The sequence below is a fragment of the Giraffa tippelskirchi genome, chromosome 10, assembly GCF_054371585.1.
Source record: "Giraffa tippelskirchi isolate mGirTip1 chromosome 10, T2T-mGirTip1v1.2.pri, whole genome shotgun sequence".
Lineage (NCBI taxonomy): Eukaryota > Metazoa > Chordata > Mammalia > Artiodactyla > Giraffidae > Giraffa > Giraffa tippelskirchi.
In genome coordinates, this window is record NC_137284.1 from 138,777,214 (window position 1) to 138,797,516 (window position 20,303).

Below are 20,303 nucleotides of genomic sequence, written 5' to 3' on the forward strand. Positions count from 1 at the left end.
CGGCTTTCCCCACCCTCCAGAACTTACCTTGGGGCTGAACACACACTGCAGCTTTAATCCCTTTCTTTTTCCTTCCTCCAGAGCGAGACGCAAGGGGGAAAACGATGCGCATGTATATTTGTAGAGCAGTCTTCTAGAATTCCCCTTCGATCATCAGGAGGAGCGATGGAGGCTCCGGAGACAGGTGCAGTGCTGGCCGAGGCTGCCGGCTAAAAGTTGTTCTCTTGGCTGTAGGCGGCGGGGGTCCCCCCGGCCGGGGCTGGGGACCGGGTCTCCCTTCCCCCCCGCCGGCGTCGCCCACTTCCCGCGGGGAGCTGCTGCGTGCGGCTCGGCTGCAGGGGAGGTGGCGTAGTTTCTCTTCCTCCCACCTCTTCTCACTCACTTGTTTTTGTAGCCGTGGGCTCCCTTAATGCTTTCCTCTCCACAATGTTGTTTCATTATATCATGTCCATCATGTGACACCGGAGAGGCCTCTCTATGGAAACTTAAAGGGCCTCCCACGTGACTGCAGCAGCAACAACAGCAGCGGCAGAACTGGCGGCGGCGGCCGCAGCCGTTCATACCACCAACACCACCCACCGAGAGCCCCTCGAATCATCCCGGAGGGGCTCCTGGCGCTGCAGAAGCCCAGATAAGCGAGCCAGAGCATCCGGGAGCTGTGGCGTCTGTGCGTGCGTGTAGCCTTTGCTCATTACATAGGAAACCGAACAGAAGGAGCGTCCTTAAATCCTTTCCTACAGTCACAAAACCCACGCTCTGTTAAAATGACATTTCGTGGCTCCTACTTTATTTTCCCCTAGAGCAATGAGTTTTCTATCAGGACTGATTAAATTTTACGGAGGCAAAAAGAAGAACCGGACTTGTCCCTCTGCGAGTTCAGCCAGTTCTTGGGTGGCTCAGAAATGACAAAACAATAATAACAGAAATAGAATGAGGCATTTGATACATAATTACCATCGTACCAGCTTTAAAGCTTTTCTGGAATCAACATTCCTCCGGTAACTGTGTTGATGATGCTTGCAGGAGGCAAATGCAATGCAGTTTTTCTCTTCCGCAGCTATATTAGGACTTTGTTGCTGACAACAGTAAAAACTTGTTTGTGTCAGGAAGTGAGGTACGACGAAAAGACCTGGAAGGTACAGACAAAACCAAAGTGGCAGCTTTTGCATTACTTTTCTGACCACATTCTTTCAAATAGAAGCAGCTGATCTGCTGTAAAATGCGTAGTTTGGTGGGAAATCAAATAATAAGAAAAACACATTTTCCCCTTAATCATAGTGGACGTGCTAGACGCTAGAAATTACCTATAGATTTATATATATGTTTGTATACAGAGAAAAAGTCTATGCCTTTATATGATATTTTGAACCAATAACTTTGTCACCATCTCTAGCATTTAACTGAAGCATTTAACAGAGACTTTGGAAGACTTAAGTCCAGTTATGTGTGAATCCATAACATCAGTTTTTACAGCCTTCCGTGTTATTGAATCACAACCCCCAATCCTAAATCTCTGCCTTAAAGATTGTGTGGATCACAGGATTTTATCCTGTAAATCCAAGCTAAACGGCTCTTTTGATGTTTTAGTTCATGCTTTTCAATTTATAAGGAAACTCCCTGTTGGATTGCAGCATTATGAAAAACTTCATAGGGAACTGAAGAGTGGGGCGGAAGATCATGTTTTCTTCGCCTTGACTGTATCTCTTTCCACCTCATCAGTCTCCCTCTGATTATCAGCCATGATGCATGATCTCCACTACATCCCTTCTGATTCCTTAATATGTCCCTCAATATTTACCTTACTATCTAACGCCTAATTCTTCCATCCCTTTCCCCTTTCCTGCTTTTGCCTCCCAATTCACCCTGTGCTGCCTAGATACTTAGCTCAGGCCTCCCCAAATTCTCCCTCCCAGTCCTCCTTCCAAAGCAGGTCCCCTCCCCTTCCCAGCTCGGTCTCCCTTCTCTGCAACTCTACCTCCTTACCTTTCTTTGACCTCCTTTATTCTCCTTCACAGTCTGGCCCTCGACTTCTCGGCCTCTTCTTCCCCTTCTTCCCTTGCAATGACCTGCCTCAATTGGGGTCTCCTTCACACCCTTCTCTTTGGTCCCATCCCTTCTGACGCCGAACCCCCAGCTTTCCTCACGGGCTTGGCCTGGTCGGCTTGAGCCTGATTTTGTTCCCATGCCCCTGGGCTGGGAAAAGAGTGTGTGGTGCAAAGCGGGGGCAAGCATCCCCCTCGGCGGTGGCCCCTGCCTGGTTCCCCCTCCGCCCCTCCCGAGTCCCGGTTGCGGCGCTTCCTGGGCGGATGGTTGGGACTTGCTGCGGCAGCTGCGGTTCTGCTGTGTCATGCAAGAAGGAGGCGGCGGCGGCGGCGGCCGGAGCTGGAGGGGGAGGAGGGGAGGAACCTGATCTCTCCGGTAGCGAAGGGCTGGAGGCAAACACCGAGTTCCCCCAGAGCCGCCCGGGAGCAGGGAGGGCTCCGCCACCCCGGGGGGCCCTCCCCGCGGGGCAGATGGTAAGTGGGGCGGCGCAGGTGGTCGCCTTGGGAAGGGAGCGCGCAGGGGGTTAGGTGGGGAGGCGGGGAGAACTAGGAATCACCCTAGCCAAATTGAAGGAGCCCAGTGTCCAGCTGAAAAGGACCCAGGCCACAATAAGGATGACAGTGGCAATAGTTACCGTTCGAATAACGCCCCGCAGGTGACCCAGGCTACACAGAGGAGTAGTGCATCCTGAACCAAGGACCGAGCTAGAGGCAATGATTCAGAGTTAGAAAACCATCATCCCGTCAGCCCTGGCGCTTTAGGGTACAGCTGAGTAGCAGAAGTCAACATACACCCTATTCCTATAGCCTGGCTGAGCTTTATGGATTGTCTTGTTTAAAACTAGGAAAGGGTATGGAAACCTGCCCAACCTCACTTTAGCCACAGACATAATGCTCTTGGCCAGTGGCCTTGGACAAACAGCCTCTGGTGCAATTAAACAATCAATAGGAAAAATAGCTTCTTTCCCTTCACCACCCTCCTTTCCCAAGCAGCTTCAACCAGGTAATTTATTCGGTTTAAAGGAGAAAGGAAACCATGCCTTACGGTTTCCCTCCCACCTTACCCTCTGTCAGCCTCAGTCCTACTACACAAACTGCCCACCCGAGTTTCAGACTATGATTTACATTCGATGAGGGGACTGTCTTAAAGCCTGAAGAATTTTCACCTCTGCTGCCCTTTACTGGGAGGGGATTCAGAAACGTAGAACTGAAAGCAGTGGACATGGGGACATGGGGACAGGCTGGGCATGTAGGAAAATTGCTTCTTTTACCTGAGTGCAGTTCTCAGGACAACTTAACATAAACACACACACACACACATATATATATATAATATGTATGTATATATATTATTCTTGTCCATTTTGCTCCTGGAAAAGCATTTTCTGCAACATCATTTTTTTTTTTTTAATGTCAGTCATACATTAGCAGTAAGGGGTTGGTGGGATTAACTGAAAGGCTAATGACTGTCTCAGAAGCACATGCTGTTGCTAGGGAACTCAAGCTCGTCCTGCTTTCTGATCACTTGTATGTTATGTGAAAATCAGACTTCTCAGGGTGTTATTAAAATGAATGGCATTTGGTTAAAGGAGTTCTCACTTGTAGCATCCTGAATTATTATCGACTCCCTCACACCCACATATCTTGTTTTCCTAATTTGATTTCTGTATGTGCGTCACTACCAGGGACACGCAGACTAGACCAGTCAGGTTCACTTCCTGTTTCTCAGAACTAGTTTATATTTGGTCTCGTAGCTTTAGCTGTAAAATATTATCAAACTGATACTCTTGGAAAGAAATCTGTGCTTGCCGTGAAAACCAATTATCCCAATTAAATTCTAATTCCCATAGAAAATGTCATCATTTGAGGAATAAGGTATACTGCCAGTTGCCATGTGAGAAAACCATTCTTGAAATGTAAAGCCTAGAAAAACCCATCATCTTTATTTCTTTTACCCAGAATCTTCATTCCTCAGCATTAGAACTAAAACAAACTCAATTTGAGGGGAGATTTAAGTATGATATTTCTAAAATAAAGCTCAAAAAATACACACTGAAGCTGGGAAAATCATTTAGACTAAATAAGGCATAGAACTGAATAGAATCCAGGCCCCAGAAGTACAAATAAGCTTGGGTTAGCGTTGGGGCACTCAGAACAGAGTGTGATTACAAGGCTACAGTACAAGTAGAAGCCCGTCTCTTTGTACTAATTGTCTCTTTTACCAATTCTCTTATGTCCCTGGATAAGACAGCCTTGCTTAGTTTTCAGTTCCTTCCTCTTTATAACAAGGATATCAAAAAAGGCAATATCATAAAGATAAGCACTATGTAAATAGTTAGATAGGTTCTGATGTAGATAATTTGTTTGGATGGAAGATAATAGAGTATCTATGGCACTGAGGAGAAACCAGCCAACTGAAAGTTAGGAAATTTTAGTAGGCTGGATGACCTTGGGTGAGCTAGTATAAGTCTTCTCCTGTCTGTTTCCTCATGAAAGCTAAGCAGAAGTGCTGGGCTACAGAATCTTTAAGATTCTTTCTATTTACAAAACTCTGTGTTGTACTGAACTCACTACATAAAAATTTCAATTTTAGCTGAATTTTGCAATGTTAAATTTTGGCACTGAAATTTTGATACCTATCCGTAGAAACCTTGGAGGAAATTATAATGGGAAAGAGCATGCTGTTGACACATCACTTTATAGTGTCAGTTGCCAGACAAATAAAATTTACCTGACTCCCAATGTACTTAACTCTGCTTACTTTCAGGTGTTGTAAAAGGAACAGGATGAAAGTTAGAAAGGATGTAAAAGTGTATCAAAAGATCCTTCATTCAATTTAGATTTATTTAACCCAAAGTACTTTGATGAGCAAAATGGTGGAATGATGAATAAAGGCTGTTAAATAAATACATGATTAACTGAACTCTCATGGAGTTAGTTATCTATTTGCCTGTATTTTAATTAGTTACAGGCAAAAATATATCTAGATTTTTAAAATTTTCAGGCTCAAGATGTTAAGAAGTAGCATGAAGAAATGTGAGATTTGTGCCAGACAGAGACGATCTGACTTTGAAACCCAACTCTTCCACTTTCTTTATTCATTATTGAGTGCCTGCTATGTGTCAGGTACTGTGCTAGGCACTGGGAATACAAAGATGAATAACACAGTCTCCTCTGAAGGATCTTATATTTAATGAGGAGACAGATAAGTACAAAATTGATCACACAATACTAGGATGTTAGCAACACGGGAGCTCATTGGAAAGGTGTATACTTAACCTTCACTGGGCATAGTCATGGTTCCTAACCATAGAAAATGAATTTAGAGAGGAGATCCTGAAACATAAGTAGAATAATCCAGACAAGTGGGCAAGTCAAAGAGAAATGTAGACCAGGCAAAGAAAGTATTATGTGTAAAGTCCTGAGGGTAAGAAGGTGTGCCCATAGAGTTGAAGGTGAAGGACAGAGACCAGCAAGTAATAGATTCTGTCTTGTATGAATGCATAGCAGAACCCAGAAAGATCAGCAAGGTCTTATATTATGAAAAGTCTTATATATCCTCCTAATAAGTTTCAACTTACCCTAAAGCCAGTGGAGAACTACTGATGAGTTTTAAGGAGCATAGTGAGGCGATCAACTGTCCATTTTATAAAGTTCACTCCAGTTTGGAGAATTTATTAGTGTAAGCAACACAATAAGCAAGGAGACTAGCTCGGAGGCTTTTTCAGCATTATGGGGATAGAAATGATGGACGTCTAAAGCAACAAGAATAGGAATGGAGAGAGGAGAAGGATTCAAGAGATATTGAGGGTATAGAACAAACTGAATTTTATTATTGATTATGTCTGCAGGATTAAGGAACAGGAGAAGATATACAGCTCAGATAAATGGAAAGATGGTATTACCATTCACCAAGATGAAGAGATATAGGTTGAGGAGGGAATTTAGTTTAATTTGAAACATGGTGTTTGAAGTATCCATAGGATATCAAAATGAAGCTTTCTACTACATAAATACACAGGGGAGTCAAGAGCTCAGGAGAGAGAGATGTGCTGGGATCATCAGAATGAGTGACAGCCCATGGAAGTAGATGACATCTTCAAGATAAAAAGTATAGAATAAGAAGAGAGAAGGACCTATTCTGAAACCTTATGGGAATGCAAACATTGAAAGAATGAGGAAATAAAGACACAAAAAAGAACATCCAGAGAGGTAGAAGGACCAGGAACAAGTAGTTTCGGAGAAGTCAAGGAGAAATTGGCAATAGTTTGAAATGCTAGAGAGAGGTCAAGAAAAATAGAAATTCCTTGGTTTTAACAACAAGGTCAGTGTTATGTTCAGAAAGAAGGAGTTTATTAGGAAAAGGAGATAGTAACCAGATTGCAGTGGACTGAGGAGTGGATATGAGTAGAGAAGGCAGATAGAGGAAGTTGTTTTGGATAAGAAGGACTAAAGACTAAGGAAGGAAAATGAAAATATCGGGAAGAGAAAATCATGATCTGTGAGGTTAAGGATGCATAGGAAAAGAAGGAAATCATATAGTAATATGAAATTCTGAGTACTTTTGGGCTTCTTCAAATTGAATGATATCACCATCCACCATTTGCTCAAGCCAAAAAGCATGTGTATATTCATATTTCTTCTCCTTTTCCTCCATTCTCATGTCTCCTCTATAAAGAATTTAAGTCCACTTTAACTCTCAAAAACATTTCCAAAATATGTCTTCTAATTTGTTTTCCTATTTCCACTTTTGCCTCCTCTCTCCACAATGCAGCTACTGCTACTGCTAAATCACTTCAGTCGTGTCCGACTCTGTGCGACCCCATAGACGGCAGCTCACCAGGCTCCGCCGTCCCTAGGATTCTCCAGGCAAGAATACTGGAGTGGGTTGCCATTTCCTTCTCCAGTGCATGCAAGGGAAAAGTGAAAGTGAAGTCACTCAGTCGTGTCCGACTCTTAGCGACCCCATGGACTGTAGCCTACCAGACTCCTCCATCCATGGGATTTTCCAGGCAAGAGTACTGGAGTGGGGTGCCATTGCCTTCTCCCACAATGCAGCTAGAGTGACATAAATCATAAAACATGGATCATATCATTCTCTCTTAGAATCCTTCCTTGTCTTCTGATTGCACTTGGAATAAAGTCCAGACTCCTTTGCCAGGCAGAAAGCCTTCTGTGGCATCCTAGACCACCTCTCTTTGATCTCATCTCCCACCACTCTCCTCTGACTCCAACTGCAGTGGTCTTTTTTTCTATTCCTCGAATGCATTAGATTTGCTCTTGTTTTTAAAGGACTTCACCTAGACATTTCCTTTTCCTGGGTTTGATTATTCTAACCTTTGTTTAAATGTCACCTCCTCAAGCAGGTCCACCCCGACCACCTGGCTGAAAGTACCCCTGTAATGGAGTTAACATTTGAAGTAGCATTGGCATATATATACTACCATGTGTAAAATAGATAGTGGAAAGCTTCTGTATGGCACAGGGAGCTCAGCTTGGTGCTCTGTGATGACCTAGGTGGGTGTGACGAGGGGAAGGGAAGCTCAGGAGGGAGGGAGTGTATACATAGAGCTAATTCATGTTGTTGTACAGCAGAAACTAACACAACATTGTAAAGCAATTATACTCCAATTGAAAAATAAATTTAAAAAAACTGAGGATTAATTGTTATTGGGGAAATTTTGATAAAATTCTGAGTTTTAAAAATTACTAAGATTCTACAAGAATATGGAAATTGGATAATTTAAGAAGAAATCAGAGCACTGCTACAAATCAATAAGAAAAGGATCAAAAACTCCCACGAGACTGGGTAAAAGGTATGACAGTTAGCAGTTAAGGAAACACAAATAGGTCTTTAAAACATGCAAAAATGCTCAGCCTTTCTCATAATAAGTAATATGCAAATTACAACTGCAATAAGAGATATTTTTTACATACTGTTGTTGTTCAGTTGCTAAGTTGTGTCCGACTCGGCAACCCCATGGACTGCAGCATGCCAGGCTTCCCTATCCATCACCATCTCCCGGAATTTGCTCAGATTCATGTCCTTTGAGTCGGTGATGCCATCTAACCATCTCATCATCTGCCACCCTATTCTCCTTTATTTTAGATATTGAGTTGACACAAATAAAAAAGTTTAATTAGCATACTTGGTTTGCCAGGCTGGGGAGTGGGCATTATTTTACATTGTCAATAGGATGAAAATTGATATAAACCCTGTGGAGGGTAACTTGGCAGTATTTATCAAATTTCTAAATGTACAAAGCCTTTGGCCTAGCAGCTCCATTTTTCTATATTTATCCAATAGATATACTGACAGATATTGAAGAATGACTCTTCTAGTATCTTTACTGAAGCATTATTTATGGTAGATAAAGAATGAAAACAACCTACATGTCCATTGATAGAGAAATGGTTAAATAAATTATGGTACAGTTATACAAGTGAATGGTGGGCAACTGTTAAAAATTGTGAGGCATGGTTTCCTCATCTACAGTGATAGTGTGCTCAGGAAGAGAAATGATCAGAGTCAAGAGTTATTTTAAAGAACTTGACAATTGGATGGAATTGGTGAGTTATTGAGAGGGAGGTAATATCATGACTGACTTGAGATTTCTTCAAAGATGGGATGAATGAGCAGAGACGTCAATGACTGAGATGGAAAATCTTGGGACAGTTGCAGAATTGCAGTATCTGTCTAAGTGGAGATGTTTACTGCAGTTTCATTATATGGATTGGAAATTCAAGAGAGTTGCTGGAACTGGATTTATAAATTTGAGAGAAGATTGCCTAGGGAGGGTAGATATAATCAAAAGAAAAGCAGACCCATGATTAAACTCTAATAATTTAGAGGTTGAATAGAGAAAAAAAAAAGACCTGATAATGGAGACCAAGAACCAGAAACCAGAGAACTAAAACCAGGAGACTACGGGGCTAAAGTCACCAAGAGAGAAATATATTAAGGAGGATATATTAAGAATATATTATGCATGTAAGATCAACTCATGTTAAATTCTGCCCCAAAGTCCAGGAAGATCACTATAATTTGTTTTCCTCATAAACCCTAAGCTCCTTGAAAGTTGCAATTATCTGATTTATTGTTGTATCCTTAGGGCTTTCCCTATACCTCTCAGGTATAATCAATGATCAGTATATTTTTGCTAAATTGGAGAGAAAGACAAAGATACAGAAAGAGAAAGAGAAATAGAGATACAAAAAAAAAAAGGAACAACAATAGTATGTGTCTTTGTGTCTCAATAAATAAATAAAGCATATTCTCTTGAACTGTACTATAAACCAAACTTGATCTTAGAAGGATCCCTTGGTTTTATTCCCGAGCTAACATGTTAACTGAGCTCTCACAATGCCACATTGCTGGGATGTTAAATGCCTCCTGAAAATATTTTGATAAATAATATTCACCTGTGTCTCGTCATTCTGAGTCATTTTTGTCTTTATTTATGTCCTGGGTGATGACAAAAAGAGCAATTTGCTTTCAATGTGACTCCATCATACCACCTTGAATCAGTTGATGGAGTCTGGAGAATCCATTTCTGTGCCACTACGTTTCTGTAATACACTTCAACGACTCATAAGGATGCCCAGCCCCAGTTTCCCATCAAAGAGAAAAATGACTTTGGGTGGGAAGAAACATACTACCTCTTAGAGAAACCACCAGCTTCTCAGTTTGTTTTTGTTTCTTCCAAAAGGTGCTACTGCTGCCAGGAGAGAATGTAGACGATGCTGAAGGAGGAAAGGGTTTGACTTTGTCCTGAGAACGTGGAAACGTTCTGCACAGCAAAAGAGATGTCATGACTTTTGGGTCCAGGGTCCTCTAGTTAGAAACCAAAGTAATGCAGTTCAGTCAGGCGCTCAGTCATGTCTGACTCTTTGCGACCCCAAAACCGCAGCACGCCAGGCCTCCCTGTTCATCGCCAACTCCTGGAGCCCACCCAAACTCATGTCCATTGAGTCAGTGATGCCATCCAACCATCTCATCCTCTGTCGTCCCCTTCTCCTCATGCCTTCAATCTTTCCCAGCATCAGGGTCTTTTCCAATGAGTCAGCTCTTCGCATCAGGTGGCCAAAGTATTGGAGTTTCAGCTTCAACATCAGTCCTTCCAAAGAATACCCAGGACTGATCTCCTTTAGGATGGACTGGTTGGATCTCTTTGCAGTCCAAGGGACTCTCAAGAGTCTTCTCCAACACCACAGTTCAAAAGCATCAATTCTTCGGCGCTCAGCTTTCTTTATAGTACAACTCTCACATCCATACATGACCACTGGAAAAACCATAGCCTTGACTAGACGGACCTTTGTTGGCAAAGTAACGTCTCTGCTTTTTAATATGCTGTCTAGGTTGGTCATAACTTTCCTTCCATGGAGTAAGCGTCTTTTCATTTCATGGCTGCAATCACCATCTGCAGTGATTTTGGAGCCCCCCAAAATAAAGTCAGCCACTGTTGCCACTGTTTCCACTCTTTCCCATCTATTTGCCATGAAATGATGGGACCAGATGCTATGATCTTAGTTTTCTGAACATTGAGCTTTAAGCCAACTTTTTCACTCTCCTCCTTCACCTTCATCAAGAGGCTCTTTAGTTCTTCTTCAGTTTCTGCCATTAGGATAGTGTTATCTGCATATCTGAGGTTATTGATATTTCTCCCGGCAATCTTGATTCCAGCTTGTGTTTCCTCCAGCCCAGCGTTTCTCATGATGTACTCTGCATATAAGTTAAATAAGCAGGGTGACAATATACAGTCTTGACGTACTCCTTTTCCTATTTGGAACCAATCTGTTGTTCCATGTCCAGTTCTAATTGGTGCTTCCTGACCTGCATACAGGTTTCTCAAGAGGCAGGTCAGGTGGTCTGGTATTCCCATCTCTTTCAGAATTTTCCACAGTTTATTGTGATCCACACAGTCAAAGGCTTTGGCCTAGTCAATAAAGCAGAAATAGATGTTTTTCTGGAACTTTCTTGCTTTTTTGATGTAATAGATGTCACTTAAACAATGTTTAAGATGTTATAACATCCTGTATTACTTGGTGAGATCAGAGACTAGTAAATTTTTCTGTAAAGGGTAATAGTTTAGGCTTTGTGGGCCACACAGTCTCTGTCCCACCTACTCAGCTCTGCCTTTGTAGTGCTAAAGCAGCCATAGACAATAAGTAAATGAATGACCTTGGCTGTGTTTCCAATTATGCTTTATTTATGGAAAATGAGATTTGAATTTCATATAATTTTTGCATGTCATGAAGTATCATTCTTCTTTTGGTCTTTTTCAGCTACTGAACAATGTGAAAACCATTTTTAGCTCACAGGCCATGCGAAAACAGGGGTGGACTGGATTTGGCCCATGGATGTTAGTTTGGCAACCTCTGATTTCAGACAAACAAGAAGACTATGTCATGAGAAAGATTTTCAGTATCAGAGCTCTGAAGAAAATAATCTGTTTCATATATGCCCTTTATTTTAACTTCTCAAATTTATTTGAACATATAAATACATTTGCCTACATCTGACTTAGTTGAGAATAAAGTATGTCTCCTCAGTTCAGTGTTGATTTAACAGTTGGCCCCTTCTCATCCATGTAATGAATGAATGCATGTCAATGTAGTGTTTCTATAGAGCAAACTGAAGAATTCATATCACTTGTCTATATCAATACCCAAACCAAGAGAGGACATAGTAATTCTAATCACATTTTTTTTTAAAGTATATATATTTTATTTGTTTATTTGGCTGCACCAGGTCTTAGTTGAGGCATGCAAGATTTTTTGTTGTGGCGCATAAGATCTTTGAGTTGTGGCATGTGGGATCTAGTTCCCTGATGAGGGATCGAACCTGGACCCCCTGCATTGGGAGCACAGAGTCTCAGCCACTCAACCTCCAGGGAAGTCCTCTAATCACATTTTTAAGCTGCATTAATTCATTCAGTAAATACTTATTAATGATCACTTTTATATACTGCAGTACTGTTAGGGAGTTAGAGATAAAAGAGGATAGAAGATAGATTAAAAAATCTAGTGGCTGACAGGTGTCAGTGAGAATTGTTTGAATGTATTACAGTATAAATATAGTCATTTAAGCCTCAGATAGGTAGACAAAAACTAACTTTAAATCTGAGCACTTTTGTGTCCCAGATGTGTGACCTCAGGCTGATTACATAAACCATATAAGCTTCATTTTCCTCTTTTTAAAATGGGCATCATAATACCCACCTCCCAAGGAGGTGCTGTGGGAATTAAATAAGACATAGTGTACGTAAATCAGCTAGCATGGTACCTGTACATGGTAAATAATAAGTGAAAGTCGCTCAGTTGTGTCCAACTTTTTGTGACCCCCATGGACTATACAGTCCATGGAATTCTCCAGGCCAGAATACTGGAGTGGGTAGCTGTTCCCTTCTCCAGGGGATCTTCCCAATCCAGGGATTGAACTCAGGTCTCCCACATTGCAGGTGGATTCTTTAGCAGCTGAGCCACCAGGGAATTAGTTGTTGTTTTGCACCAATATGAAGGTACATAATTTGTTCAAAAGAAACACACAATTAAAGGCAAAATAGAATAGTCGTATGAGTTAAGAACTTAGGAATACAAATGAAAACTCACAAACCGGAATGTTGATGGCTGGTAGAGCCATCAAAATAAAAGCAGAAGTGACGTTGTCACAGGAGCTTACAATAAGGCAGCTGACTAGTTGTCTTGCCTTTGCCTTCCAGATGGAACAAGATGCTGGATTATCTAAGGAGCTCTGCCTATAGTTCTAGCTCTCCAAGCTCCCCAAGATTTAAATTAGAGAGATTTCTGATTAGCGAGAAAGTATGTCATTAGTATCAGCCCCAGCATCTTGCTTCCTTCTAGTCAGGTCAGCTATGAACCTTTGACATCTGTAGGTCCCTCCTAGTACACCTCCCACCCCATGTTTATTCAATTCTGTGCTTCCACCTTGACCTCCACACCTTCTGTCTCTGGTCATTTTGCCTCACACTCAGAGTCCCTTTAGATTTGGGACATTCTCCTGAACCCTGGTCTTCTTGACCTTGATTCTGATGTCTTGTTTAGCTTATCTCTGACCAGTCCTAATTCCAGAGGGTTGTGTTCTGCTGTCCACACTCCTGCCATGGTTTCCTTAAACTGTGGTACACGTGTGCCTTCATGCTGAACTTCTTAGTAGCTTCTTGAACTTCACCTTGGTGAGAGACATCAGGTCTTGCATAGCTCAGCTGCCCTAATCCAAGCCAGCTTCTGTATTCACAGCCCATACCCTAGAAAGAGCTCTCCACTCCCTACTAGGCTCACACTCTCTCTCCACTGGCCATGTTTTGTCAGCTAGTTCTAACACGCCTTGTGATCCTGTTATGGCAACATCAATAATGCTTTCCCAATACAAATGACAGAATTAATAGCACAGGGCCACAATATAGGGGTAATGGAGAACTTCAACCTCTACTGACAAGCTCATTCTGCTGAAAAGTGGGCATCAAATAAAGTTGGCATGACTTAAATTTAAACTAATCGCTTATTGAAGAGGTACTATTCTATGCTTAATTCTAGCCAGCTAAGAAGAATGTGTTGGTGAAGTAGAAGTGACAGACAGCTTAACGTAAGTGACCACGGAATCCTTGAATTTATAGTAGCCAGAGAAGGCAATTCTTTGCTTGCTAACCGGATATAAAGAAGACTTGAGCAAGTTAAGAGAATATATGGACATAAGGCTCTATCTGGCCAGGAACTAGGAAAGAAAGCTCAAGAGTAGTAAAATGACTTGAAATTTGAACTCTTATAAAGCCAGTGATTTCAACACAGAAAAGAGAGCATCTAAATAAAAAAGATCAATGTTGCTGCTCAAGAAGCGTCTGATTAGCCCTTATTTTTAAAGGACACTCACAGAAAATAGATAGGAGTAAGGGGAAACCTCACTCTAAAGAAGGATTCAGACCTGTGAAAATAATGCTAGAGGGCTTAACATCCAGAGACAAATAGGCTCTGGGAAAAGTACTGGAGACAATGATTTTCTGTTTGTTTTTTGTTTATAGATATAGTAAGATAATGGCAACCCACTCCAGTATTCTTGCCTGGAAAATCCCATCAACAGAGGAGCCTGGTAGGCTACAGTCCATGGGGTCGCAAAGAGTCGGACACGACTGAGCGACTTCACTTTCTTTCTTTTCTATACTAAGATAATAATGAAGAAGGAGTAGTGCTACTGAATGAGGCAGACTGTTTGATGTTAATAGGTGGCTAAAAGCCAGAATCATCCAGCTATAGTCTAGTTCACTAGATGCTAATGTATAATGCTTTCCCTACACATTTTTAATACCTCTAGAATCAGAATGTGTCTTCAATAGACGTATTTATTGTGGTCGAGTTTGGGCGGAAAGAAGTGAAAGTGAAAGTCGCTCAGTCATGTACAACCCATGGACTGTAGCCTGCCAGCCTCCTCTGTCCATGGAATTTTCCAGGCCAGAATCCTGGAATGGGTAGCTGTTGCCTTCTCCAGGGGATCTACCCAGCCCAGGGATCGAACCCAGGTCTCCCGCATTGCAATGTTTGGGGGAGGGCTGTAAAAACAGTAATTAAGTGATGGTATATCATACAGTAAGTTGAAGAACAGAAGAGCAGCAAGCACTAGAGAAAGGATTAAGACAAGAAGAAAAACTGTGATCAAAACCTCTACAAAGGGGTAGAAAGAGACTGTTGTTGGCCCATAGAAGCCAAATCACCATACAGTTGCTGTACAGGTGTGTCACAGAGGCAAGGAGGATGATGTCTTTGTCAGTTGGAGCTGCTATAACCAATACCATTGACTGGATGACTTATACAAAAAATGTTTATTTCTCTGTTCTAAAGGCTAGAACAGAGACTTCTGATGACTTCCCTGATGGCTCAGACGGTAAAGCGTCTGCCTACAATATGGAAGACCCAGGTTCGATCCCTGGGTCGGGAAGATCCCCTGGAGAAGGAAATGGCAACCCACTCCAGTATTCTTGCCTGGAAAACCCCATGAATGGAGGAGCCTGGTAGGCTATAGTCCATGGGGTCGCAAAGAGTCGGACACGACTGAGCGATTTCACTTTTCAAAGGCTAGTAAGTCCAAGGCCAAGCTCTCAGCAGATTTGGTATCTGATGCAGATGAACACCTTCTTGCTGTATCCAGAGGTAGAGAGAGATCATCTCTTCTTATAAGGGCACTAATCCATTCATGGAGTCAGATAATGGCTTGCCCCGGGCAGGATATTTTGAGCTGTGCCTGGCGCACAGCACATGGGTACTATTGTGTCCTGCCTCTTCTGAATCACTATGTGGTCGACTTAAAGTCCCAGCACTCCAAAGGCCAACTTAGTTAGCTCTAGCTGACTCCTTGGAGGCCTCCTCTAAGAAGATATTTAGGTCAAGGTATAGGTCTCAGGTTACAAGCCAGGAAAAGACATTGCAAAGTGTATAGGTAAGACTTATGGTTTAAAAAAAAAAAAAAAAGACAAGGGATTGCCAAAATAACTAACCAGAAAACAAAATAGCCAGGAGACAGAGACTTTACCAGAATGGATTCAGGGGAGAATTAGAGTTATGGTCTTATTTATACTGGGTCTGTGGAGCCTATCTTAAAGAAGGAATTAAGAAAACCTATAGATTAGTTGGCCATGGAGGAAATTGTTCCAACCGCATATGATTAGACTTTTTGAAACTGCGATATGCCCAGGTGATCCCTATACAACTTGAATGTAAGGGTTTCTTACCTAAGGAAGGGATCATGTCCTTTCATGATCTTAACTCTAATTTCTACTGTATTAATAGTGGTAGAACAAATGTTTTCAAGTGGCAGAGGATTTGCCATTTTTCATCAAAAGCAATGATTTTGATACTTAAAGATATAGTCCCTTACCTTAGTTGCCTTCTTGAATGCATCCCTCTTTCTCAGTCACTCCTTTCTGTAGGACATCCATGTAGTTTTAAGAAAACTAACTCCACTTTTATTTCCAGGGTGAGGGGCATGTGGCCCAGACTAAGTCAATCAGTGAGTTTTATCCCCTTGGCTCCAGCAACTGCATCATGTATGGGCATGTGACCTAAATCAATCCAGTCAAGGAAAGAAAATGTCAGGGTTTTTGTGGTAATGCTAAGACAAAGACACATTCCTCTGGAAGTGAATGCAGAAGCGTGTAACCTGGGAGTTCTTGGCCACCATCTAGGGACCAGGAGGGGAGAGTCTATTGAGAATGGAGCTCCCACGAGGGACTAAAGCAAAGAGGTAAAGAGGGAACCATCAAATCCTCTCCACATTGTGTGAGCCATCTAGCCAAACATGTCCCTGAAGTCTTTGAACTTTTCTACTTATGGGAGCCAATAGATTCAATATTTTGTTTAAGCCTATTTGAGTTAGATTTCTCTTTCCTGAAACCAAAGCATCCTCAAAGGATAGAACAAACATGATTAATAAGGAATGGAATAAATTTTCAATAAATAGAGAGTTAAATATTAAAAATGACCCATACAAGAGAAATGATATGTGTTGAAAAATGAAAGTGGTGTAAGCATTTCTTGACCTTAGGGTGGTAAAAACCTGAGTGAAAGAATAAAGGTTTATTATTTGTAAAAGAAAAACATTTATAGATTTGACTACTTGAAACTTCAGTTTATGTAGATGAAACAGTACCACAAACAAAAGATAAATGAGAGATTTTAGAATTTTTACAACCAAGTATATATATGACAAAGGGCATTGTCCTTTATATATAAAGTATTCTTACAAATTTATAAGAAAAATACATTTAAAAAGAAGTATAAAGAACATGAGAAAGGTAAAACATGAACAAGCTATGTGGGTAAAAAATATGAAAAAGCAAAAGAGAAGAAAGGGAATTCAACTGGTCAATTAAATTGAAAAAGGTCCAGAGTTAATAGTAAAGAAAAAGTGAAAGAAAAGTGAAAGTGTTAGTCACTTAGTCATGTCCGACTCTTTGTGACCCCATGGACTGTACCCTACCAGGCTACTCTGTTCATGGATTTCTCCAGGCAAGAATGCTGGAGTGGGTAGCTATTCCCTTCTCTGAGGGATCTTCCTGACCCAGGAATCAAACCCGGGTCTCCTGCATTGCAGGCAGGTTCTTTTTACTGTCTGAGCCACCAAATAAAACCAGATATCTTTGTACCTAACAAATTGTCAAGAACTTTAAAATAATAATTTCCATGGATAAAGATTCAGGGAAATAAACACCCTCGAACAATATGGGGCATGTAAATTGGTTCATGAGCTTCCCTGGTGGCTCAGACAGTAAAGAATCTGCCTGCAATGCAGGAGACCTGGGTTTGATCTCTGGGTCGGGAAGATCCCCTAGAGACGGAAGCGGCTACCCACTTCAGTATTCTGACCTGGAAAATTCCATGGACAGAGTAGCCTGGCAGGCTACAGTCCATGGGATTGCAAAGAGTTGGACATGACTGAGCCACTTTCACTTTCAAATTGATTCAAGCATTCTAGAGAGCAATTTGGCATTATGTACTTAAAATCTTAATATGTGCAAACCATTTAAAAGAGTAATTTCATTTTTAAGACTTTATCCTAAGAAAATAACCAGAAACACTCACAACATTTAATATGAGTTACTTAGTAAAGCATACCTCCTTTATAATATTGAACACTTAGAGATAACCTAAAAATTCAAAAAGAAGTATTCTATAAATCATAATACGTTCCTTTGATGAAAACTATGCATCCAGTAGGAAGCAGATTGTGGAAGATTCCATGATATCAGAAAATGTAGGTAATTTATTTTTCAATATATATGCTCAAAAAAAAAAAAAACAACGACTGGATGGACACAGGAAAATATTGATAGTAATAATATCTCAATAGTGGACTTACAACGGATTTTCTTCTTTTTTAGTTTTGAATATTCTAAATCCACCTCGTGTTTTGCATATATTTTTAGGCACTGGAATGCCAAGCCCAGTGCTTTGGACATAGCAGGTACTTAACAAATACATGCTGAACTGAACTGAGGGATCAACTGCTGGTTAAAAAATGCAACGAGGTTGTCTTGTGAGGTAGTGCACTCACAAGAGTTGTTCAAGCAGAAACTAGCTAGCCATCTGTTGTACTAAAGACTTCCATTTCATTAAAATAAAAGAATGTCTACACCTAACCCAACTCTATTTTCTTCCCAGCCATTTCCTGCTTCCCTCACAGCCAAACTTGCAAGAAGAGTTTTCACTTGATCCATTCCAGGTTGACTTCCAACGCTCTAGGAACTGTGCTCATCAGATCTAATCCCCAGACTTTATCATTCATCCTACCCCAGAGAGAATTGTTTATCCTTTCTTCTTTGAAGGTCTCTTCTCCCTTTACTCGCAGACTTCGCTCTGTCCCGTTCTCGTGCTATCTCTCCAGACCTTTCCAGTCTCCTCCTACAGCTCCTCTTCCTCTGACTGCTGCCTGAATGCTTTTTCCCCCTCAGGGTCTTGGCACTCTTCTCACTCTATGGCCTCCTCAGGATATCCCATCCATTCTGAGAATTTAGCTACCTGTGGGCCCTGACTTCTGAACCTATATAGTCAGTCCAAACTTTGCTCCTGATCCACAGACGTGTCTTTCATTTGCCATTGGATATCCTATAGTCACTGCAAACTTAATATCATCATCTTCCCCTCCTCCCCCACTCTTGCTCTCCTTCTATTTAGCTTAGTTAATGTCATTACACTTTGGCCTCTCTCCCCTACTCCCAAGTGGCTATCTAATCAATAACTGTGTCCTCAATGCTACTTCTAAATCTCCCTTGGATTTGTCACTACTCTTCATCCCCCTGCTGCTATGGTGATTCAGACCATAATCCCTATTAGACTATTACAGTGACCTTCTAATTGGCTTTCCTGGCTCCAGTCTCCCTTTACTCTAGTTCAGCTGTCATCCTGCTACTACAGTTTTATTGATTTATTTTTTTAAACATGAATAATCACATCTCTTCCCTATTTAGGAACCTCTGATACCTTTCATGCTTATTGTCTTCAGTGTGAAGTCCAGCATAAAGTCCCTTAACTGTAAATCAAGGTTCTTCTCTATATTACTACAACCTCCCTAACCAGTTATTTTCAACCCACATCAGACTTCCCTCTCTTCTCTGAATGCAGTTTGCCTTTCCACACTTTTGTGCTTTTCCCCACTCTTTTCCCTTAGGATCTATTCTCCTCAGCCAACTTATTGCCTCCTTTAGTGCCCAACCCAAATTTCAGTGTCTCTAGGGGAAAAAACCCTCTGCAGCTTCCAAGACAGACATTAGGACAAGAGATATGGTATTTAAAGCAATGAGCTAGATGGGCAATTGTACAGGACCAAGCCCAAGGGAGCTCCCAGCATTCAGAAATCAGGAAGGACCCAGCAAAAGAGACTGAAAAGGAACAAACAATGAGGTAGAAGGAAAGCATGTGTGGTGTGATGGAAGCAAAGCAAAGAAAATGTTTCAGTGAAAAGAGATGGATCACTCGGGCCAAGTATTATGGCTGCTGAGAGGGCAGTAAGATTAGGATGGAAAACTGACCAGTGAATTTGACAACACAGAGGTCATTACAACCTTCACAGATATGTTTGTAGTAGAAGTTCAGTTCAGTTCAGTCGCTCAGTCTTGGCCAAATCTTTGCGACCCCATGAACCGCAACACGCCAGGCCTCCCTATCCATCACCACCTGCAGGAGTCTACCCAAACCCATGTCCATTGAGTCGGTTATGCCATCCAACCATGTCATCCTCTGTCGTCCCCTTCTCCTCCTGCCCTCAATCTTTCCCAGCATCAGGGCCTTTTCCAATGAGTCAGTTCTTCACATCAGGTGGCCAAAGTATTGGAGTTTCAGCTTCAACATCAGTCCTTCCAAAGAACACCCAGGACTGATCTCCTTTAGGATGGACTGGTTAGATCTTCTTGCAGTCCAAGGGACTCTCAAGAGTCTTCTCCAACACCACAGTTCAAAAGCATCAGTTCTTTGGTGCTCAGCTTTCTTTATAGTCCAACTCTCACATCCATACATGACTACTGGAAAAACCATAGCCTTGACTAGACGGACCTTTGTTGGCAAAGTAATGTCTCTGCTTTGTAATACACTGTCTAGGTTGGTCATAACCTTCCTTCTAAGGAGTAAGCATCTTTTAATTTCATGGCTGCAATCACCATCTGCAGTGATTTTGGAGCCCCCCCAAATAAAGTCATCCACTGTTTCCACTGTTTCCCCATCTATTTGCCATGAAGTGATGGGAGTATGGGGGACAAATAC

General features: G+C 41.6%; 2 protein-coding genes across 12 annotated transcripts in view; one reads left to right on the plus strand and one right to left on the minus strand.

Moving 5' to 3' along the window:
- The window catches only part of LOC145524549 (uncharacterized), a 349,726-nt gene extending 347,315 nt beyond the window's left edge, over window positions 1–2,411 (minus strand). For 6 of the 10 annotated variants that reach the window (XR_014067650.1, XR_014067651.1, XM_081537104.1 and 3 more), the window contains exon 1: window positions 28–460. The gene's annotated coding sequence lies outside the window, so the exon portion shown is untranslated. Of the gene's footprint in view, window positions 1–27; window positions 1,130–1,983 lie in introns of those variants that run through there. The other 4 variants (XR_014067656.1, XR_014067655.1, XR_014067654.1 and 1 more) reach the window with 1 other exon arrangement.
- A 6-nt stretch (window positions 2,412–2,417) lies between these two features.
- Window positions 2,418–20,303, plus strand: part of MKLN1 (muskelin 1) — a 384,259-nt gene continuing 366,373 nt past the window's right edge. For both annotated transcript variants that reach the window (XM_081537099.1, XM_081537096.1), the window contains exon 1: window positions 2,418–2,516. The gene's annotated coding sequence lies outside the window, so the exon portion shown is untranslated. The remainder of the gene's footprint in view (window positions 2,517–20,303) is intronic.